Source organism: Saimiri boliviensis, chromosome 5, assembly GCF_048565385.1.
Source record: "Saimiri boliviensis isolate mSaiBol1 chromosome 5, mSaiBol1.pri, whole genome shotgun sequence".
In the NCBI taxonomy this organism is placed as follows: Eukaryota; Metazoa; Chordata; class Mammalia; order Primates; family Cebidae; genus Saimiri; species Saimiri boliviensis.
The window spans coordinates 19,955,261-19,976,735 of NC_133453.1; positions in this window are offsets into that span (position 1 = coordinate 19,955,261).

A 21,475-nucleotide genomic window follows, 5' to 3' on the forward strand; every position below is an offset into this window, starting at 1 on the left:
TTGCTACTTGGACAAGTCACATACGCTCCTCAGCCTGTCTTTCTTTCCTAGGATGCAGAAACAGGCCGACACGTAAGGTTCTATTTGGCAGGAAACTGGCAGAACAATCTGCAATCAAGAAAGACTCAGTTCCTCTAAATGCAAGGTAAATCATTCATTTTAAAATTTAATTAATTCATTTTAAGTTCATAAATAATGCATGAATAAATGTTCTGTATGAAAATTTCAAATAATACAAAAGTATATAGAGAACTGAATTACTACGCTCCTATCCCCCCTCCCAAATCTCACTTCTTTCAAACAAGGTAACCATCATTCATAGTTTGCTGTGTGTCCTTCATGGTACTTTTTCTATTTATTTATCTATAATGATCATTTATATAGTATTTTTATTAGTAAAAATAATATTTTAATACTTTTACTATTAAATGTAATCACATTAAAGAAAATCCAAAAGCTAGAAAAACAGAGAAGTAAAAGAAAAAGTCCATAATCTCACTAGGTAATACAAATTCAGTAAAATAAAAAGTTATGTTTTCTTGAAATTTTTGCTTATGCATAATTTGTAATAATAGTAAAAATACTTAAAAAGGAAAGATATTCAATTATTGGGTTAAAAATTAATATAGTTATATATTCTGCTTTAGGGTAACATTTTAGTACTGTTGAGTACTAAAATTATTAGTAATGAGTATTAATAGTACATCTATTAGGAGCCAGACACCTGAGAAATGAATAGGAGAACAAATTTCATTTTTAAGAAATAGAAAATATAAATAACTAACACCCTTTGAGGATTCTCAGGATGGATGGTGAATGTGTTACACTAAACAAGAGCAATAGTTAAGGTCAGAATAAAAGAATTACAGAATCTTAGAGTTTAGAGGCATCTAGGTGACATCTAGCCAATGTTTGTTATTTTATAGATCAGACAGCATAAGTTTGTGACTGTCTGAGGTTCTACTGCTAGCAAGTAATAAAGCCAAGATTTAGCCCCTCTTGCCCAACCCTTTTTTTTTCCTTAATAAAATGAACAACGCTCATAAAGAAACATCTTTAGGGGTAGAAGGACCGGGATCCAGGTAGTCTCATAGAGAATAGCTTTTTAAAAAATATTTTAAAAATTTATTTTTAACTTTACATGCCTTCATTATATATATTTGTGGGATCCATATGACATTTTCATAAAACCATATAATGTGTAATGATCAAAGCTAGGTAATTGGGACATTCACCACCTCAAACACGTAACTTTTTTTGTGCTGGGAACATTCCAAGTCTTCCAGCTATTTTGAAATATACAATAAATTATTGTCAACTATAATCACCTCCTTTTTCTATTGGACACTTTTAAACCAGCACTGTTAGGCCAAAGCTGATCCTCAGTTTTTAGTATTTTTAATCAAAACAATAGTCTTTTAACAGAATTAGTTCCCAACACTTGAAAATGTAATTTTTGACCTCTTGAAACATGCAAAGATCTCACAACATCGAGCCCAGCAACTGCAGGTAGCAGCCATAGACAGGAAGTTCTCTGGACCTGTCATGCTCTCTCCAGAGTTCCACGATCTCACCTGCCAGCTTCACCCACGTGGGGTGCCTGCCCAGAGCCATCAGACATCAGGAGCAGCATGTCATGTCCACACCTGACAATGTTGAGCATTGTCAACAACACACATAATATTTTTATATTTTATATTTACATATATACATATATGTGTATATATGTGTAGCTATATACACGTATACATATATATACACACATATATATATATAATATTTTAAAATCTAATTATCCATTGATGGACACGTTGTTGTGCCCATGTCTTGAATTATTGTAAATAGGACTGAAATGAACATAGGAGTGCAGGTATCTATTCAGCATACTGATATCAATTCCTTTGGCCATGTATATAGCAGTGGCATTGCTGGATTAGGTAATAGTTCCATTTTTTTTTTTTTTTAGGAACCTTCAAACTGTTTTACAAAATGGCTATAACTAATTTGCCAACAGTGTATAACACCAACAGTGTGTAAATGTTTCCTTTTAACCACATCTTCACTTGTTATCTTTCATCATTTTGATAATAGCATTCTAACAGGGGTAAAATGATATTGCGTTATGATTTTTATTTTCTTTTCCCTGATGCTTAGAAATGTTGATCATTTTTTTTCATATATGTGTTGGCCATTTGTATGTCTTCTTTTGAGAACTGTCTCTTCAAGTTCTTTGTCTGTTTTTAATAGAGTTATTTGTTTTCTTGTTATAGAGTAGCTTGGGTTCCTTGTATATTTTGGATAATAGCCTTTTATCTGATGTGCGCAATTTGTATTTTATGAAGTATGTATGTATGCATGTATTTTTTTCTCATTCTGTAGGTTGTCTCTTCACTCTATTGATTTTTTTTCTGTGCATACTTTTTTTTTAGTTTGATGTAATTCTATTTGTTTATTTTCACTTGTGTTATTTATGATTTTAAGGTCTTATCCACAAAATTCTTGTCTATAGTCATATGTCTTCTTCTAGAAGTTTATAGTTTGGCTCTTAAATTGAGGTCTTTAATCCATTCTAAGTGAATTTTTGTGCATGGTGTGAGATAAGGGTTTAATTTCATTCTTCTGCATATGGATGTTCAGTTTTTTCACAACCACTTATTAAAAAGACTGCCCTTTCTTCATTGTGTGTTCTTGGCACCTTTGTCAAAACATCATTTGGATGTAGATACATGAGTTTATTTATGAGTTTTCTATTGTTCTTTTAGTCTTTGTGTCTGTTTTTATGTCAGCACCATACTGCTTTGGTTACTCTAGCTTTGTAGTATATTTTGAAGTCAGGTAGTGTGATAGCTTCAGCTTTGTTCTTTTGATCAAGATAATAAACTCAATAAAGTTTCAGGATACAAAATCAGCATACAAAATTCAGAAGTGTTTTTATACACCAAGAGCAAAGTATCTGAAAAAGAAATTTTAAAAAGTCTTATTTACAATAGTTATAAAAATTTAGGAATAAATTTAAGGAGATAAAAGGTCTTTACAAAAAAACGATAAAACATTGTTGAAAGAAATCAAATAAGACATAAACAAGTGAAAAGATTTTCTGTGTTCATGGATTGAAAGAATTAAATCATTAAAATGTCCATACTACCCAAAACAATCTACAGATTTAATGCAATCCCTATCAAAATACTAACGACATTCTTCATGGAAATATATATTTTAAAATCCTAAAATTTGTATGGTACCACAAAAGATCTGGAATAGCCAAAGCTATCTTGAGCAAAAATAACAAATCTAGAGGCATCACAGTATTTGACTCCAACATACAATACAAAGCAAACAATTCCTAAATGCCAGTACTTGGTAGACATTTTGAAAGCTAGAACATAAACACATTCCTTGCTTTAAATAGCTGAGACGATAAGCTCTAAGGGGAGAGGGAGAGATGTATTCAAAGGAACTGAGAAGTTCAAAGGGACATAATTGTCCATGGCTCCTGCTTTCCACGAAGGGCTTTATAGTGAGTGCAGGACCCTGGCAAAATCACAAACAACAAGTAGAAGTTAAGCCAATGTGGAAAAGAGTAAAGACATCTTAGAGAGAGAGAAAAACAAAGAGACTGGTTGGTGTGGAGAGAAGTCATTTGGCCTGGGGAGCTCTACCTCAATTTTTCTCAAGTAGAGCAGCATTTGCCAAGTTATTCCTTTGTGGTTTCTTTGTTTGTCAGAGAGAGGGATGCATGTGTGTGGGGGGAGTGTGTATATGTGTGTTGGGGACTGTGACAGAGAGAGAGACACACACAGAGAGAGAGAGCTAGACAGAGAAAAAAGAGAATACACTATTACTATCCTTTTTCTGGTGATGATTTTCTGATTCTTGGCAAATAGTTTTTTTCCCAAAGGATGAACAAATGTTGGATTATTTTTCCAGTTCAAGAACCCAGCTGAAGGTCAAGGTGCACACTTACCTTCTCATTAGTCTGGGGAGCTGGTAGGGTGGCTAAGGATTATTCTCTAGACAAAGGGTTTTCAGCCTTATCTCACCCAAAGTTGCTCTTTTATAATATTTTGTAATGCTCCTGATATTATCTTGAAATAAAATAAAATCTATAAGCCATTTTCACTTATATAATTTAAAAAATCAATATAATACTCTGTAATATAATAAAGAAATAAAGGGTATGTATTTTATAAGAAAAACCATATATACATGTACGATTTTTATATTTTAATAGATAACTGCTAGGTCACAACCACTAATAGAAAACACAGAACATGACAGATGCTTACGCCTATGTGTGGATCTATGGGAATGCTGAAGGTGGGTTGCTTTGGTGTTAACGTGAGTGCTATTGTGGTTCTTAAATGATGAACAATACTAATATTCTAAGTAAAACAAAGTCCAGTTTTCCTTTCACCTCATCAATTCCATTTTTGAAACATTCATTGTGTACTAGGAATATGCAGATAATACTCTGTGTCTGTATATCAAAGAGAGTAAGCATCTGAGCCTAGTTAATTGCAAGCAGACTGTTACTTATTTGGGACTCTCCTCCTCACTGATGCCCACCTAGCAACCCTGGTGCATGCCTCCATACACGTCAGTAGTGTCCTTCCACCATTATGACTCTAAATCATTCCTCTACATGTCTAAATTGTTCTCTGGGGGCAATACTACCTCCATTAAGAACCACTGCCTTGCTTCAATCAAAATCTACTATTAGAGCGGTTTTTTAAAATGAGAGGAAGATAGAAGACATGACTTAACAAACCCTTAATTCTATGTTAATTGCATATCAATAAGTACTAAATGTTGTTGGGAATGCTATAGGCACTCTGCTGTAAAGAACTCTTCCCCATATTGATCAGTAGATGTTCCCCACATTCCAGCATCTAAATTAAGACTATCTGTATGTTCTATTAGTGAAAGAGGCTAGAAATAAGAAAGGCAGGGCGTGGAGAAAGAGGATGTCATGTTTCTAACCCAGGTAGAAAAGGAATTAAACAGTAAAGACATTTATAGTTTTAACCATTGCTAGGGTAAAAAGAGAATTCTGACCCCTTGGTTTTGAGGATCCCACATCTAACACGAAGCAATGACTCAGGAAGACAGTGGGAGAGATAAGTAGGAGAGGGTGCTGACATCTCACTCTCAACTGCCGAATATCACAGTATGAGGAGTAAGCCTTAAGGCAATCTAAGCCACTGAGGATCTGAAGTGGAAATGCCCCTCTCTGCATCTGCACGTACTGCAAGGCTGAACTCCAGTGACCTTGACGCTCCTCTTGAAGGCCAATGTAACCTGATCTCAGATGAAGTGATACGGGAGCACACGGAGTGATTGGCTCTGAACTGGAGACATCTAGGGAAATAATTGGCTTGGGCCGACTATGGCACAACCTTAACTCCAATCATTTCAGAACAAGAGATTCTGGTTCTCTTACCAAAGTAAAAAAATATGCTCAATTATCCAAGACATTATGAGGGGACAGTTCCATACACTACTCATAAGAGTGGAAATTGGTACCTTAGTCTGGAAAGAGAAGTTGGCAATAGAGATAAAGAAAATGACCCAATAGATAAATTTTTAAAAATTGTATCTTTTAACCTAGTGATTCTCTTTAAAAAGTTTAATCTAAATAATACAAACAGAGCAAAATTATTTGTAATGATGCTCATTTTGGAAATGTAAAAACAGTAAAGACTTTGCAATTCTTTGAACCAAAGATTCTCTAGCCAGTCACTTAGTGTAAATACCTGAAGAACATAGGTACAAAAATGATCTGTATATGTATATGCATGTGTAATAAAAACTTCTCACACTTGTATATACTTTTGGATCTACAATAATTATTTATTTACCTTGTATCGTTTGATCGCAGCTTTTGTGTTTTTATATGTAAACAGATGGATACGATTATTTATACACAATGCGTAAATGTAATAGGACTCTTCAGGTAGTAATCACAGTATTCTTAAACCAATATTATTAGTACTACTTTAAACTTTTTTTTTTCTTTTAAGTAATAGATGTCCACAAAACTTAAAGAATTAGAAAATACACATAAACAAATAAATGAGAAAGAAAATTAGAGTCCCTGCTGGGATTTAAATGTTTGTCTCTTCTAAAGCATTTGTTGAAATTTAATTGCCATGGTAACAGTGGTAAGAGGTGGGAACTATAAGAGGTGATACGTGCTGATATAAAAGGGAAAGTGCAGCCTCTTTCTTGCCCTCTCTTGACTTTCTGCCTTCTGCCATGAGAGAACACAGCAAGGATGCCTTTGCCACATACTGGCCTCTTGATCTTGAATTTCCTGGCCTCCAGAACTGGGAGACAATAAATATCTGTTTAATCGAAATCACCCAGTCTCAGGTATATTTTCTTCTAGTAGCAAAAACAAACTAAGAAAGTTCCCTAAATTCCAATACACAGAAATAACTTCTTAATATTTGGCATTTCCAAAAACTTCCCCCACCCATATTTATGCCCTTTTCAAATAACAAAAGACACATTTTCTCCATTATTTCTCAGATTATGTGGCTTTTCCTTCTCCCTCTCTATAAAAGTCAAGGAAGTAATGAAATTTGAATGGAGGTGTATATTTATTTATCTGTCAATCAGTGCTAAATCTAGATACATAATTTAATTCCTCATGTTAATTTACTGCATTTTCATCACATTTGACTGTATATTAAAACAAATATGGAACATTGCAAAGGACCAAATATAACAAACACGCATGTACTCACCACCTGAAATGCACAAATATTAATCTTTTTCAAAATGCCTCAGAAGAAGAATTATTGTTGTAAAATTAACATCCCTTATGTAGCTTTTCCCAGTCTTAGCTGTCTCCTTTTCTCCCTCCCTCCACAGAAACAGCCACTATCATTGACTTTACTATGTAAACTTTCAATGTACCAGCAGAGAGATTTTGACCACTGCTATATCTTTGGTAACTAGAGTAAGTGCTCAAATATTTGCTGAACAAATAAAAATTTATTGATAACCCATATCTAACACATGGTTACATATGACATAATATGTATTATTATATATAAAATATATGATGTCATGGTATTTTTGTGCACTTTACAACTGTATACAAGTGGTATCATACTACAGCTATGGAGCAACTTCTGTAAGTAGCTTTTTATTTAATATTAAAAACTAGATTATATATTTACTAAATATATTCACACATGTATACCTCAAACATTCATTTTACTTTTCTTACCAAGTTTATTTAGCACCAGCATATGCAAATGATCTCTATCTAAAGTGCATGATTGAATAAATTGTACATATCCATAAATCCACCAGCAAAATCAAATTATAAAACATCCCATCACATCAAAAATATTTCTTATTAACTAGATTATATATTTACTAAATATATTCACACATGTATACCTCAAACATTCATTTTACTTTTCTTACCAAGTTTATTTAGCACCAGCATATGCAAATGATCTCTATCTAAAGTGCATGATTGAATAAATTGTACATATCCATAAATCCACCAGCAAAATCAAATTATAAAACATCCCATCACATCAAAAATATTTCTCATTACTTTTCCTTTTGCCCCTCACTCAAGGCAACCACTGAATTGCTCTTGGTCACTATATATTAGTTTGAATTCCGTATATATCAAATCATATTACATGTATTTCCTCGTGTCTAGCTTCCTCCCTTAATCAAATTGATAGTGAGATTCATTGATGTTGTATGTTTTAGTATGTTTTTCCTTTTTATGGAGGAGTGGTATTCCAGTGCATGGACAGACCACATTTTGTTTATCCACTCACCTGTTAATGGACACTGGGCTGTTTGGAATTTTGGGGCACCATGAACTTAGCTGTTGTGAACATTTATGTACAAGTCATTGTGTAGACAAGTTTTCATTTTCTCTTAAGAAAATGCCAAGGATCATATGGTAGATATATCTTTAAATTATTGAAAATTTCCAACGTTCTTTTCCCCGTATCATTCTCTCTTCTCCTACTGTGACTCTATTTCCCTGCAAATTAAACTTTCTGAATTTGTCTCACAACTCTCTGAAACTCTTCATTATTTTTCTTTTTTTCTTCTGTATTCAAGGTGCATGCTTTTCATCAATTGATTTCAAGTCGATTAATAGATTAATCACTTTTTTGTAGGTCCATTTAGTAAATATTATTAAAATACATTAAAAAGTTGTATTTTATATGCAATAAAGTTAATACAATTAACATTGGGTATACTTTAGGACTTTTTCATATTTTCTATTTCTTTGCTGAAATTTATTGTATTTTGTTCATTTTAAGTTTATTTGTCTTTACCTTACTGAACATCATTATAGCTATTGCATTAAAGACTTTGTCTGATAGTTTCAGAATCTGGGTCATCTTGGTGTTGGCATCTATTACTTACATTTTTCCTTATGAATAGTTCACATCTTCTTGGCTTTTAAAAAATCTTATTTTGGGATATTATCCAGGACCTTGACAATGTTGTGCTGTGTTAACTCAATTCTATTACATTGTTCTACCCAAAGTATTGACATCTCTGTTTAGAAGAGAATAAACTTGGGTAGACACACATTTTGGAGATATCATGCCTGAGCTCAGTTAAGGACTTTTTTCTCTCATTTTTCTTTTAACTTGTATTTTAGGTTCAGGGGTACTTGTGCAGGATTTTTTTTATTTTTAATATAGGTAGACTTGTGTCACAATGGTGTGCAGATAAATTCATCACCCAGGTTCTATATGTATCGTATGCAATAGGTATTTTTTCTGGTCTTCTCTCTCCTGTCCTTTACTTTCAAGCAGGCCCTAGTATCTGTTGTTTCCCTCATAGTGTCTATGTGTTTTCATTATTTAGCTCTCACATGTAAGTGAAAGCATGAGGTATTCTTTTTGTTATTGTTGTTCCTGTGTTAGTTTGCTTAGGATAATGGACGCCATCTCCTTCCATGTTGCTGCAAAGGACATGATCTTGTTCTTTTTTCCTGACCACATGCTATTCCGTGGTGTATATGTACCACATTTTCTTTGTCCAGTCTACCAATGATGGGCATGGTTGATTCTATCAACCTGGAAACAGGTTGACTCCACGTCTTTGCTATTGTGAATATTGCTTCAATGAACATACATGGGCATTTGTTTTTATGATGAAACAATTTATATTCCTGGGGGTATATACCCAATAATGGGATTGCTAGGTTGAATGGTAATTCCATCTTTGCTCTTTGAGGACTCATCACACTGCATTTCACAATGGCTGAATTTACACTCCCACTAACAAGTCTAAAAACCTCAGTTCCTAGTATGTTCAGGTTGTCCTGTGCCTGCTTGATTCAGGGGTCAGTTAGAAGTAGGGTGAGTTTATGCATGGTCAGGGATTCCTCTTCTGTTGCTCCTTCATTGCTGGGGTCCTTCTTGCTCTCTGGCAGCCCCTTTCATGCTTGCTTCATCCAGAATTTTAGCTGCCCATACCACTGCAGTTGCCAGTATGACTGACTGCTTTTAGGACACAGCCTCCAAGACACAGGGGACACATTGTATGCTCATCATCTTCTTTAAGCTTTGAGTCCTCTTAAAGTCTCCTTGCTTTAGATAAATATCCAGAGTTCTCCAGTAGTCTTTATATTTTGTTTTGAACTGGTAGCTGTCATTTATGGATCAGTTCATTAGGCACATATTCATCTATATGCTTGCTTTTCCATTTTAACTGTTGTACAGTATTCTTATAAACTGTTCATATCTTATTTATTTATTCATATACTGAGAGATTTTAGTTTTCCTTTTCTAAAATTTTTAACTATACAAAACACATACAGTCAATTTCAATTATACCTGTGTCTTTCTGTATTTGTATTGCACCAAGAAATGGAAATTTTGGGTTATAAGGTATGCACATGTTCAACTTTACTAGATATTGCTTAATTATTCTTCAATATGTTCAAAGCAATTGTACTTCCATCAGCAGTTTTGCAAGTTCCCACGTCTCCACATTGTAGCCTATATTTGGTACTCTCAGTTATTCAAGCTTTTTTAGTGTTCTAGTATGGGGAATATTATCTGGTTGCTGTTTTTATTTACAGTTCCCTAATTGCTAGAGAGGTCAAGCAAATTTTCATGTTTATTGACTCTTTTCTACCTCTCCTGTGAGTTGTGTATTCATAGTTTGTTTTCTTCCATTTTTCTCTTAAATGTTTTTCTTCTTATTGATTTGTGGAAATGCTTCATATGCTTTCTGATTTCAAATCACTTGCATTACAAAGGTCTTCTCTCATTTGTTGCTTACTTTTTAAATTTATTCATGGTATAATTTCTAATACTAAAATTTTGTATCTTGATGTAGTCAAGTTTATCACATTTTATTTTATGATTTCTAGTTTCAATAATTTCTTTAAGAAATCTCTTTCTCTTTTTTCACATTATTCATTCAATAATACTTTTTGAACATCTATTATACTACAGGCATTCTTCTAGGCACTGAAGAATATAGTGGTTAAAATGTATTAAGAAAGATAGGCAAGATACAGATAACCTTACCCATGGCAAATTTAATCTCAGGTATTGATAACTACTAAAGAAAAATAAAACAGAAGGAACAAAATAGCAACAAAGTTAAAGTCACAGCCTTTGCAGATGAATTGCCTGGGTTTGCATCCTGGCTTTGCCACTTATTAGCTGAGGGCAGTTACTGATCGATCATCTTTTCTGTGACTCAGTTTCCTTACTTATAAAGTAGGAATCTTAGTGTCAATAGCATGGTTTGGCTGTGTCTCCATCCAAATTTCATCTTGAATTGTAGCTCCTATAATTCTGATTTGTTATGGGCAGGACTTGGTGGGAGGTCATTGAACCCTGGGGACAGGTCTTTCCCATGCTGTTCTTGTGATAGTGGATAAGTCTCAGGAGATCTGATGGTTTTATAAAAGGGAGTTTCCCTGCACATGCTTTTTCTTGCCAGCCACCATGTAAGATGTGCCTTGCTTCTCCTTGCCTTCACCATGCTTGTGAGGTCTCCCCAGCCATATGGAACTATGAGTCAATTAAACCTCTTTTTCTTTATAAATTACTCAGTCTTTTTTAGCAGCATAAGAACAGACTAATACCGTTGACTAGCTATGATATGTCTTCAATAATTTGGAAGAATTAAATGACTATATATACATATATAGTCATTTAGGGTGCATAGCCATAGATGAATTCTTCATGAAAAACTTGACCAAGGAATTGGCGTTTTAGCAGAGACCTAAGCGAAGTGAGCTAGGGAAATCCAGTACACTCAAGCTGTAAAAATTTGGTATATTATTCGGCAGTTTCTTTTAATAACTTAAATTCTACTTTTTCATTGTTTGTTTTTTAATCCATCTGGAGTTTAATTTCATGCATGGTGTGAAGAGGGGATATAATTATATTTCCTTCCATATGGAAAGCCAGTTGTCCCAAGAACATTTATTAACTAGTCCATTTCATTTTCCCAATTTAGTAATTTCTTCCCTATTATACATAATAGCATTTAGTACTTCTTTGGGGACCATCTATTTTGTCCTACTTACTTATTTGACTATCGCTATTCCAAGACTGTGTAGTCTTAATTACTAAAGCATCGTAAGCATTGATATCTTAAAGGACAAGTTTTCCCCATCTTCTTCTAGTCTGTGTATTCTTATTAATTTCTATCTTCATGTAAATTATAGAATTCCGTTGTTAATCTATTGAAGAATTATATTCATTATGGTTTTTTGAATTGGTGGAGAATTGACACCTTGTTGAATTTTTCCTTCCATGAAAATGGAATATGCAGACATTTACTGAGGTCTCATTTTACAGCAGCTTTAAAAATTTTCTGCCTAAAATACTTGTATAGTTTTGATAACTAACTTCTAGATATTTTACAGTAGTCATGGCTATTATGAATTTCTACTTTGACAGTTTTGTTTTTCAGTCAGTTATGGCTAGCAAGATTAAATTTTATCTTTATCTGTATTATGTAAATGTGCTGAACTTTCTAACTAGTTTATCTGTAGAATCTCTAGGTTTTGACATCTGTAAATTGCAACACCTCTTTCTTTTAAAATCATATGCTCCTTTATTTTCTTAAAAAGTTACTAGAGTCTGTTTTATAATGCTGAATAAATGGGAAATAGAGGACATCTTTATAATATTCCTGACTGAATGGAAAATCTTTGAAAATTACATCATTAATAATTTATTATGCTTGTTTTAGGCTTAGTTGGTACTCTTCATCAGGTTAAGAATGTTTCTTTTTATTCTTAGTTTGTCAGAAATTTTATTAAATGACTTTTCTGCATGCATAGTTTTTTACTTTTACTCTGTTTTTAATTAAATTTATTGGTTTTGTGATGTGAAATAACTGCAGCACTCTTTAATCAAGTGATTTGATTATAATGTTTTAAAATACATTGCTAGATTAAGTATACATATTATATTGAGAGTTTTTGCATCGATGTTCATAATTTCAGTTATTTACGTCTTCACTGTCCAATCTATTCCTTCTGCTTTGTTGTGTATTACAGGAAACTTTTTTTTTTTTTTTTTTTTTTTTTTTTTTGAGAAAGGGTCTGCCCCTGTCACCCAGGCTGAAATGCAGTGGCACAATCACAGCTCACTGCAACCTCCACATCCTGGGCTCAAGTGATCCTCCCACCTCTGCTTCCCAATTACCTAGGACTACAGCCACATGCCACCCTACCTGGATAATTTTTGTATTTTTTTTTTTTTTTTTTTGAGACGGGGCTTTGCCATGTTGCCCAGGCTGGCCTTGGACTCCTGAACTCCACGCCCCTCAGCCTCCCAATGCGCTGGAATTACAAGCGTGATCCACTGCTCCTGGCCTACCTTTTCTATTCTTTATTGACCACTGGCTTCTGAGTAGGTCTGGTCAAGAGAAGCACTAGTTGTGAAGTGAAAGGTGGGAAAATGGAAACATGAGAATATTATGACTTCTCCTTCCTGTCCAGATTGAGTGTCTGGTGGTAGCCACATCACCTCTCTAGCTCCATTTCCTAAGACTTTTCTCTAATATGGTTCTCAGATCCTACCAGACAACTCACCATCCTTCCTGCCTTGTCTATGCGGTCCTGTGCACATTCCTGGGGTCCAGTAAAACCACTTTTTGTCTTTGTGCCTTTTGCCCTAGGGCTTGTGTTGGCTGTCTGCTATTGCTAATCTCTCAGTTGCTTCATAGTCTTAAGACATTAAACAAATTTGTTAATCATCTGTGTTATAAATTGTCTGTATTGAATACCCTCTACTTGGTGCACCTAAAGTAGTTTCTGTCTTCCTAAGGGTACCTTGGCAGATACAACTTCCAAAGGTATATTTGCGGATTTTTAAAAATAAATATGTTTGTAAATTAAAAAAAAAAAAATTGAGACAGGGTCTTGCTCTGTTGCCCAGGCTAGAGTGCAGTAGCAGGCTCATGGCTCACTGTAGCTTCAACCTCCCAGGCTCAAGCAATCCTCCCACGGCAGCCTGTGGAGTAGCTGGGACTGCAGGTTTGTACCACCACACCCGCCTAATTTTTGTATTTTTTGGAGAGACAGGATTTCCCTATGTTGCTCAGGGTGGTCTCGAATTTCCGGGCTCTGGCGATCTGCCAGCCTCAGCCTCCTGAAGTGCTGGGATTACAGGCGTGAGCCATGGCACTGGCCCAAAGTTATGTTAACATACTCTTGTTGGCCCATTCGCCTTCATAGTATAACCTCATAGAATAGAATTAGTAATTATCACTCTTTCCTTAGACACACATGGTATAAGATAGAGATTGGTATTGAAAATCTTTTATGGTGGCAGAGAAACTAAGAAAATTACATTTAAAGATAAACGAAAGTCTTATAATTTTGTTTCCTCAGAGTACATTTTAAAAGACAACTGAGGTCAAATTTACTCCCATATGTCTGAGAATCCCATAACCATTTTCCTTAGAGAGGAATGTTTCTTTGTCTGAACTAAATAATATAATTAGCACATTTTTAATATATGAATTCAACTGTTGATATTACTCGATTTCAATCCTTGTTCTAGTCTATGCTAAAAGCAGGGGGAAGACTTTAGTGCTACGGATATCTCAGAGGTAGACTTTGACACAAAAGATGCTCATGTACCTGCAAAGTGTTATAAATTTGTTGTTTTGCAAGGATACTTTTAATTGAGTCAGTGGAAGATGACTTTACATAGCTCCACCCTGCATTCCTACTCCCCCGTTTCTCACACTTAAATAAAGGAAGTAATTGAGACATTTTAAGGTTTGTTATTCTAAGCATGATACACAGGAGAAACACAACCTGCCCAATGGAATTTTTAGATATTGATAGTTAAATGTGTAAATGGGAAAATTATTCTTACACTGAGAAGTCAACGTTATCCCAAATCTCTGGTAGCTACACCTCCAAAAATTCCTATTAATGCTGAATTTTTTTTTCAATCATTAGGAGGTTAAGAATAACCTTTTTTTTTTTTTTAATTTATTAAATAGCCCTATTTTGGTCCTTTTACATACAGTGTTACTTAATAGTCACAGGGTCCTCTGTCATATTCCTCATTATAACCATTTCATAGATAAGAAAACTGAGTTTCATAATAATTATTACCCCAAATTCATAGTGTGTAGTTTATATTTTAAAACCAACATGCCGGACTTTTTTTTTTTTTTTTTTTTTTTTTTTTTTTTTTTGAGATAGAGCCTCACTCTGTCGCCCAGGTTGGAGTGCAGTGGCCCAATCTTGGCTCACTACAACCTCCACCTCCGAGGTTCAAGTGATTCTCCTGCCTCAGCCTCTCAAGTAGCTGGGATTGCAGGTGCCTACCACCATGCTTGGCTAATTTTTGTATTTTTAGTGAAGACGGGGTTTTACCGTGTTGGCTAGGCTGCTCTGGAACTTCTGGCCTCAAGTGATCCACCCACCTTGCAACATGCCTGACTTTAAATATCACGCTGCAACAAGAGGTGCCACACGACCTATTGACTATTTTATTTTTGTACTAAGTCAGAGTCCTGTCTTCTAGGAGCCTCTCCTAAGGTAAAGAAGCATATCAGAATCACTTTAGGGAACTTTTCAGTCTGCCCAGACCCTGGGTGGTATTAAAATAGCTAAACCACCTCTTTGTCTCAGTAGATCCACACTTGTGCATAACTACTGAATATCAGTCTTATGTATCTTCAATATCCTCACCTTCTCCTGTGAGATATGCAGGAAGGGTCTGGCTTAGCTAATAGTTCATGTGATTTTTCAAGTCACTGCACGTTTGTGAGTTTTCTGACGTATACTGGGAGGAAGGAAAAAAGGAAAGTAAGAGGGGATACACAGCTATCTGACCATCAAACATTCGTCATCCTCAATGTATCATAGGTGTGTGTTTGTTAATATAACCTACCGTGCACATTTCCATATTCCATACACATGGAAGCCACCTTTCCCCTCCTCTTTTCTTGAGTACTTATTCTATCTTTCTTGTAAAATGTCCAAAACTAAGAGATGCAACCTAAGCTTGTCATCGTACACAAAGATTATCATTTTAGTTTAAGATAGTTGTGTTCATAATGATTTAGGAAAATTTAACATGGTCTGCTTTGTTAAAATCATCTTAACAAAGCTCTTCTGTCCCTAGATCTGGGCACCCAGGTGTACTATTCAGCTGAACATGCATATCAACCCCACAGGTATGCTTATGCCAGGATAGAATGCCAATTCCTCAATCTACAGCAGGGCTGCTCCCTAGGGAACCAGTCTCATAAGCCTAAGGCACCAGGTCTCTGGCAGGATCCAGAGAAGTTGTACAATGGGAGGAGTTATCATTGCAAAACTGGTACCTGGAAGACCACCCTCAAAGATTTTATAGTGGAAACCTATTATGCAACCAAATGAATATCTAAATTGCTTAGGAAATGTGAAATCATTAACAGGGGTTCAGAATTACTGGCACTTTTCCCCCAGTTTTTTGGAAAACCTTTCTCTCTTTCTCAGTACCCTGTTTATAAAGTCTTCTTCATTGCTTTGCTCAACTAATAGTGATATTGATCTTTTGTTCCACTCAATTTTTCAAGCTTCCGTATTCTTTTTTGCATATTTTCTGATTTCCATTATCTTCACGATTTCTAGGTGATATCATTTCCCCCATCTTCCACATTCTGTATTAACATTTTCATTGTATTTCCTGATGTTAAATAGAACTATAATTTTATACACTATGGATCATGCTTGTTAAGTATGCACTGTTAACTTTGGGGGCCAATCCACTATCTATGTTGGCTAAAGACTGCATTTTTTTTTTTTTTTTTGAGACGGAGTTTCGCTCTTGTTACCCAGGCTGGAGTGCAATGGCGCGATCTCGGCTCACCGCAACCTCCGCCTCCTGGGTTCAGGCAATTCTCCTGCCTCAGCCTCCTGAGTAGCTGGGATTACAGGCACGCGCCACCATGCCCAGCTAATTTTTGTATTTTTAGTAGAGACGGGGTTTCACCATGTTGACCGGGATGGTCTCGATCTCTTGACCTCGTGATCCACCCGCCTCGGCCTCCCAAAGTGCTGGGATTACAGGCGTGAGCCACCACGCCCGGCTAAAGACTGCTTTTATTTTGAATTTATGTATCAGGAGTGGAATGTTAATACAGGTTGGTTCTTTACCAATATAGCTGGTCTGGGAATGAAGAATCTTTACTAAGTTTACTTAACCTTTCTGAGTCTCAGCTTCTCATCATTAAGATAGGAAGTTAAGAGTAAATATTCAGTGTCATGTATTTCTTTTCTTTATATCAAGATCTACTTCAGTGCTTGCTATGTAAGCATCAAACAAATTACAGTTAAATTAAATTGCATTATTTATTTTTTTTCTCATTTATATTTACTTAAGCAAGAAAAATTCCATAGTGGTGTTGTTATTTTAACTAGTAATATTAGCAGGCCCTCCCTTAAAATCCAAGGAACATGACAGAATCAAATTGTGAATAATATAACTCCAAAATGAATGTCAAAGGAATTTCCATTTTAATATAATGACATAATAGCTGGTTTATGATGACATAATAGCTAGCTTAAAAAAAATCAGCCTAATTACTTCAATGTTACACCATTTCTGGACCAATACATGAATTATTTGGTATAATTACCCATCTTGTTTACTGAACTTGGCCCTAAGTGACTTCCCATTGTTCCCCAAAATCAAATTCATCTTCAAAGTATAGCTATCTCTTAATACTGAAAGGATTCAAAAATCTCTGCCATAGGCTCTAATTTGAAGGCAAAAGAAAGAGGATCCAGCACTCTCTTTGTTATGAACTAATAAGCCAAAAATAAAAAGAAAAAAAAGAGCAGAATACCTGGAATCTAGCCCTAGCTTTGGAAATAATTAGCTGAGGTCAGGCAAGTCACTTCACTATGAATCTTAGCTTCTCCATTTGTATAATGAGGGATTTGTGCTAAATGATTCCTTCCAGCTTCGCTATTTTGATTTGAATGTAGTAGGAGAAGATGGGAAATGCACTGTTTATACATGGAATCATAAGATTGTGGAGGATCTTGATCACTATGTGAGCCGTTGTTACTGCTGAGTTGTTTAGATATTTATTTAAATGGGATCTTTCAAATGGGAAAATGTTAATAGGAGTTGAAGGATAATTGCTATTTTTTGACAGGACAAAATGCTATTTTGAAAAGCCTATGCAATACTATGTTGTAAAAGTTACATAAAATCCAATTTAAGCTAGCCAAGACAACAAAGACATGTACTGGTCCATGTAACCAAAACGTCCATTGGAAGGTATGCATTCCAGCTATGTGAGATCCATGACTCAAGTGATGTTGCCAGGGTCTCAATTGTCCCCTCTCTGTCCTGCTGTCCTTCGATTGGTCCTTTCCTCAGGCTTTACAGTATGGCTCCCTACCAGTCCCAGCTCACTTCTCATGAAAACAAAAAGCTTCAGATCTTGGAGATTCATTTTAGGCTACTTGAAGAAAGAGAAAGATCTCTTCTGGCAGCTTTTGTAAAAGAGGGCAGACACTCATTTCCAGAAACTTGCAAACATCTGCTGTAATCATGTTATTCTCATTGGGTGGCATGCTTCCCTCTGAGCCAATCATTGAGGTCAGTGGAATCAGACATAAATATTGACTGGAGTCAATCAGGACCTGTTCCTGAAGCTGAAGGAGAGAACATTTCTGTCCATACTCTACGGCAGGAAATGGGTGGAATGAAATTCCTCCAAAAAGTAATTGTTACCTGAAGGAGGGGATATAGAAACTAGAGAACAAACAAGCAAATTCTTATAACACAATATTAAACACATAACAGTAACCAAGATTTGAAAAAGCATTTCTGAATGACTGGTTATAACATATTACATATTAATAACAACTTGCAGTTTATTTAGTATATTTGATGTTCAAAATAACCAGGTAAAAGAGGGAGGACAGGAGTTCCAGTTATCATATTCCAGAGAAACCAACACTCAGAGGACAAAATATTATGATGGTGATAGAGCTGGGAGTGAACTCTCAGGCTTTTGAGCTACAGAATTCCAATGCTCTTTGGATTTGCCTCTGTTCAAATTCCAGCTCCACCTACCTCTTGGTAAATTCCTTGACTTTTTTAAGCCCTGGTTTCCTCATAGCAAAATGGGAAAATTATGATTCCAACCTAATGTGTTTGTTACATAAAAAAACTGAGTTGTTCATTAATTTAAAACACTCAGCACTGTGCCCAAGAGATAGAAAACATTTAGTAAACATTAGTTATCATCATTATTTAACCATCATCATAATCATCATCATTATCATTATCATCATTCCATGATAACTCTATGGAAAATCACACACTATAGAATCCATGATATCCTGAGAGATTCCATTGCTCTGGACCATCTGATTACCACAATCTCATCTCAGTTAAATACAGGCCTGAATGCCTGAATTTCCCACTGACTTGCTTTATAATGTGATTTACTTATAACTCCCTAGCATTGATTGTCACTAGCTAGGGATTGGACCAATTATATTTATTGTGGCATTTGAAGAGTGGACATTTGTCATGTGCCATGGTTGCCCAGAATGTTCTTGTCTGTCTTTTCAAGTTTGGAGACATTCTTGTGTTATGAAGCCCATGTCCTCCATGCACTAGTGAGAGTTTTACATCCCAGACAGGGTCCAGGTGTAGAATGCAACGTAACCTTCGGCCATACAATGATCCAGGCAGGACCTCAGTTCAGAAGTGAGCACAGTGAGGTGCTCTGTGTGCAGAGATCATCTTCTGAAAGAAACAGATTTTTAGGGAACAGAGGTGGCAGAGCTTTTGTTGCCTAATCCTACACAGTATCCACTCATGCCACACAGGGCCCCTAAGGAGGTTACCACAGTGCTTTCTCTGAAGAAGCTCCAAGATGTGATAAGATTTTGCTAATCATGTTGTCTTGGCTCTTGTAGCCAAAACTTCCAGCAAAGGTTATCCTGAACAGCATTTAAGCCTGGTTATCTGGCTTCAGGTAGACTTTGTGAACACCTAATAACCTACAATAAATTATTTTTCTGCTTAAACTAGGCAGAGTGGATATTGGTTTTTGCAACTGGATTGCTGACTAACACAACAACGTTCATCCTTACTCTTTCAGCTTTAAGAAGATTATCACGTAGATATTAACATTTTTTCTGTAAAAATTTTTGGACTAGTGGAAAAGCACAACATTATGTAGGGAACACAAGGAAATTAGGTCCATAATTTTCACTGATGACCTTGATTACAATTTATCTTTGAAATTTCTTATTTTATTATCAAAATTGCCTAATCATTCTGGTTGATACATTTTTTAAAAAATGATTATTAAAAATGGATTTAAAGTAACTGCTTATTATATACTTTGTCTCTAACTACGTTTTTTTTTGTCTTGGAAAAACAGTTTCATCATAGAGCCAAAAGTCATGAGGATTTGACCACTGATCTTTACTCCAGAGTATTCATGAATTTGAATAAGTATCTTAGATGAAACAGTCTTTCAAATAACTGTATGCTCTTATGGATCTTTTAAGACTAATTAGGAATAATTAGTAGGATTTCTCTGCTATTTTTCATTTAATTTTCTGGTCTTTAAACATCTGTAAGCCAGAGATGTTAATAATTTCTAAAGTACAAGGAAGGTCATGCCATGCAGGTGCTGAACGTACGTTTCCTAAGCTCAAAAGGAGCTGGTGGTTTTGTTCTATTTCAGGTTGAATCCTGAAGCTGACCTCAATGAACCACATTCTGTCTTCGTGCCTCTATATCAGAATAATGGAGCTGCAAGTTATTCCTTTTCCTATTTGTCATCTGTTGGCAGAATTTCGAGACAGATATTTTCCATTTAAGCTCACACCTCAAAAAAATGTCCTCAAGAGTAGTATTGGCAATTCCTGAACTGTTCTAGGAAAAAAAAAAAAAGATAATTGTAAGAAAAGAAATGTGGAAGGAACAGAATTTTGAAAACATCAATACATTCTTTCTAAAATGACTTATCATGTTTACAATTTTGTCTAAATGCTAGTCCAAATTTTGGCTTAAACTGATCAGACAAATTAAAATAATTTCAGAAAGATATGCATATGCCTGTTTTTAAAGTTAATGTTTATGCAAACATCTTAATTATATGTCTTAAAATGTCAAATTTTCCTGTAACATTTATTAGCAAAAACAGCAGCTCTGTTCTCCCTTCTGTACTTACTAGTTCCACTTCTTTGAGTTAATTACATTAAGTACCATAATGTAATATAATTTAATTAAACCTATACTCTGAAATAACATTTTATAGTGAGTGTTATCAGTATATAGGCTATTACAAATATAAGCTGTTTATGAAGATTTAATTATCTTGTATCACACACACATACACACACCCTACTTTCAGTTTCTTCTTGTGTCCAGTTGTACATATTTACATAAAGTGGCCTCTCCTGAACAAAGTGGTATACCACAACTTTGTTTCCTTTTTTTATACAATTCTTTACTTTTCCTGAAGGGAATAATTACCTTTTAAATTTTTTTGTCTTAGTTTTCTATGTACTCACTGCATTTTTTCCCAAGGGTTCTGACACATGTATTAAACGTTTGCCTATAATATTTTCAAAGAGTTTAATTGAGCTGATAATCCATGACCTCCATTTTCTTCTGACACCCCCCATTGTAGAAATTTCCATATCACTCTTCCTTTTTCTTTTTTTTTTTTTTGAGATGGAGTCTTTCTCTGTTGCGCAGGCTGGAGCGCAGTGGTGCGGTCTCAGCTCACAGCAACCTCCGAGTTGAAGCAATTCTCCTGCCTCAATCTCCCGAGTAGCTGGAATTACAGGTGTCCGCCACCGTGCCCAGCTAATTTTAGTATTTTTGGTAAAGATGGGGTTTCACCATGTTGGCCAGTAGGATCTCAGACTCATGATCCCATGATCCACCAGCCTCAGCCTCCTACAGTGCTGAATAAGTATCTTAGATGAAAGATGGGT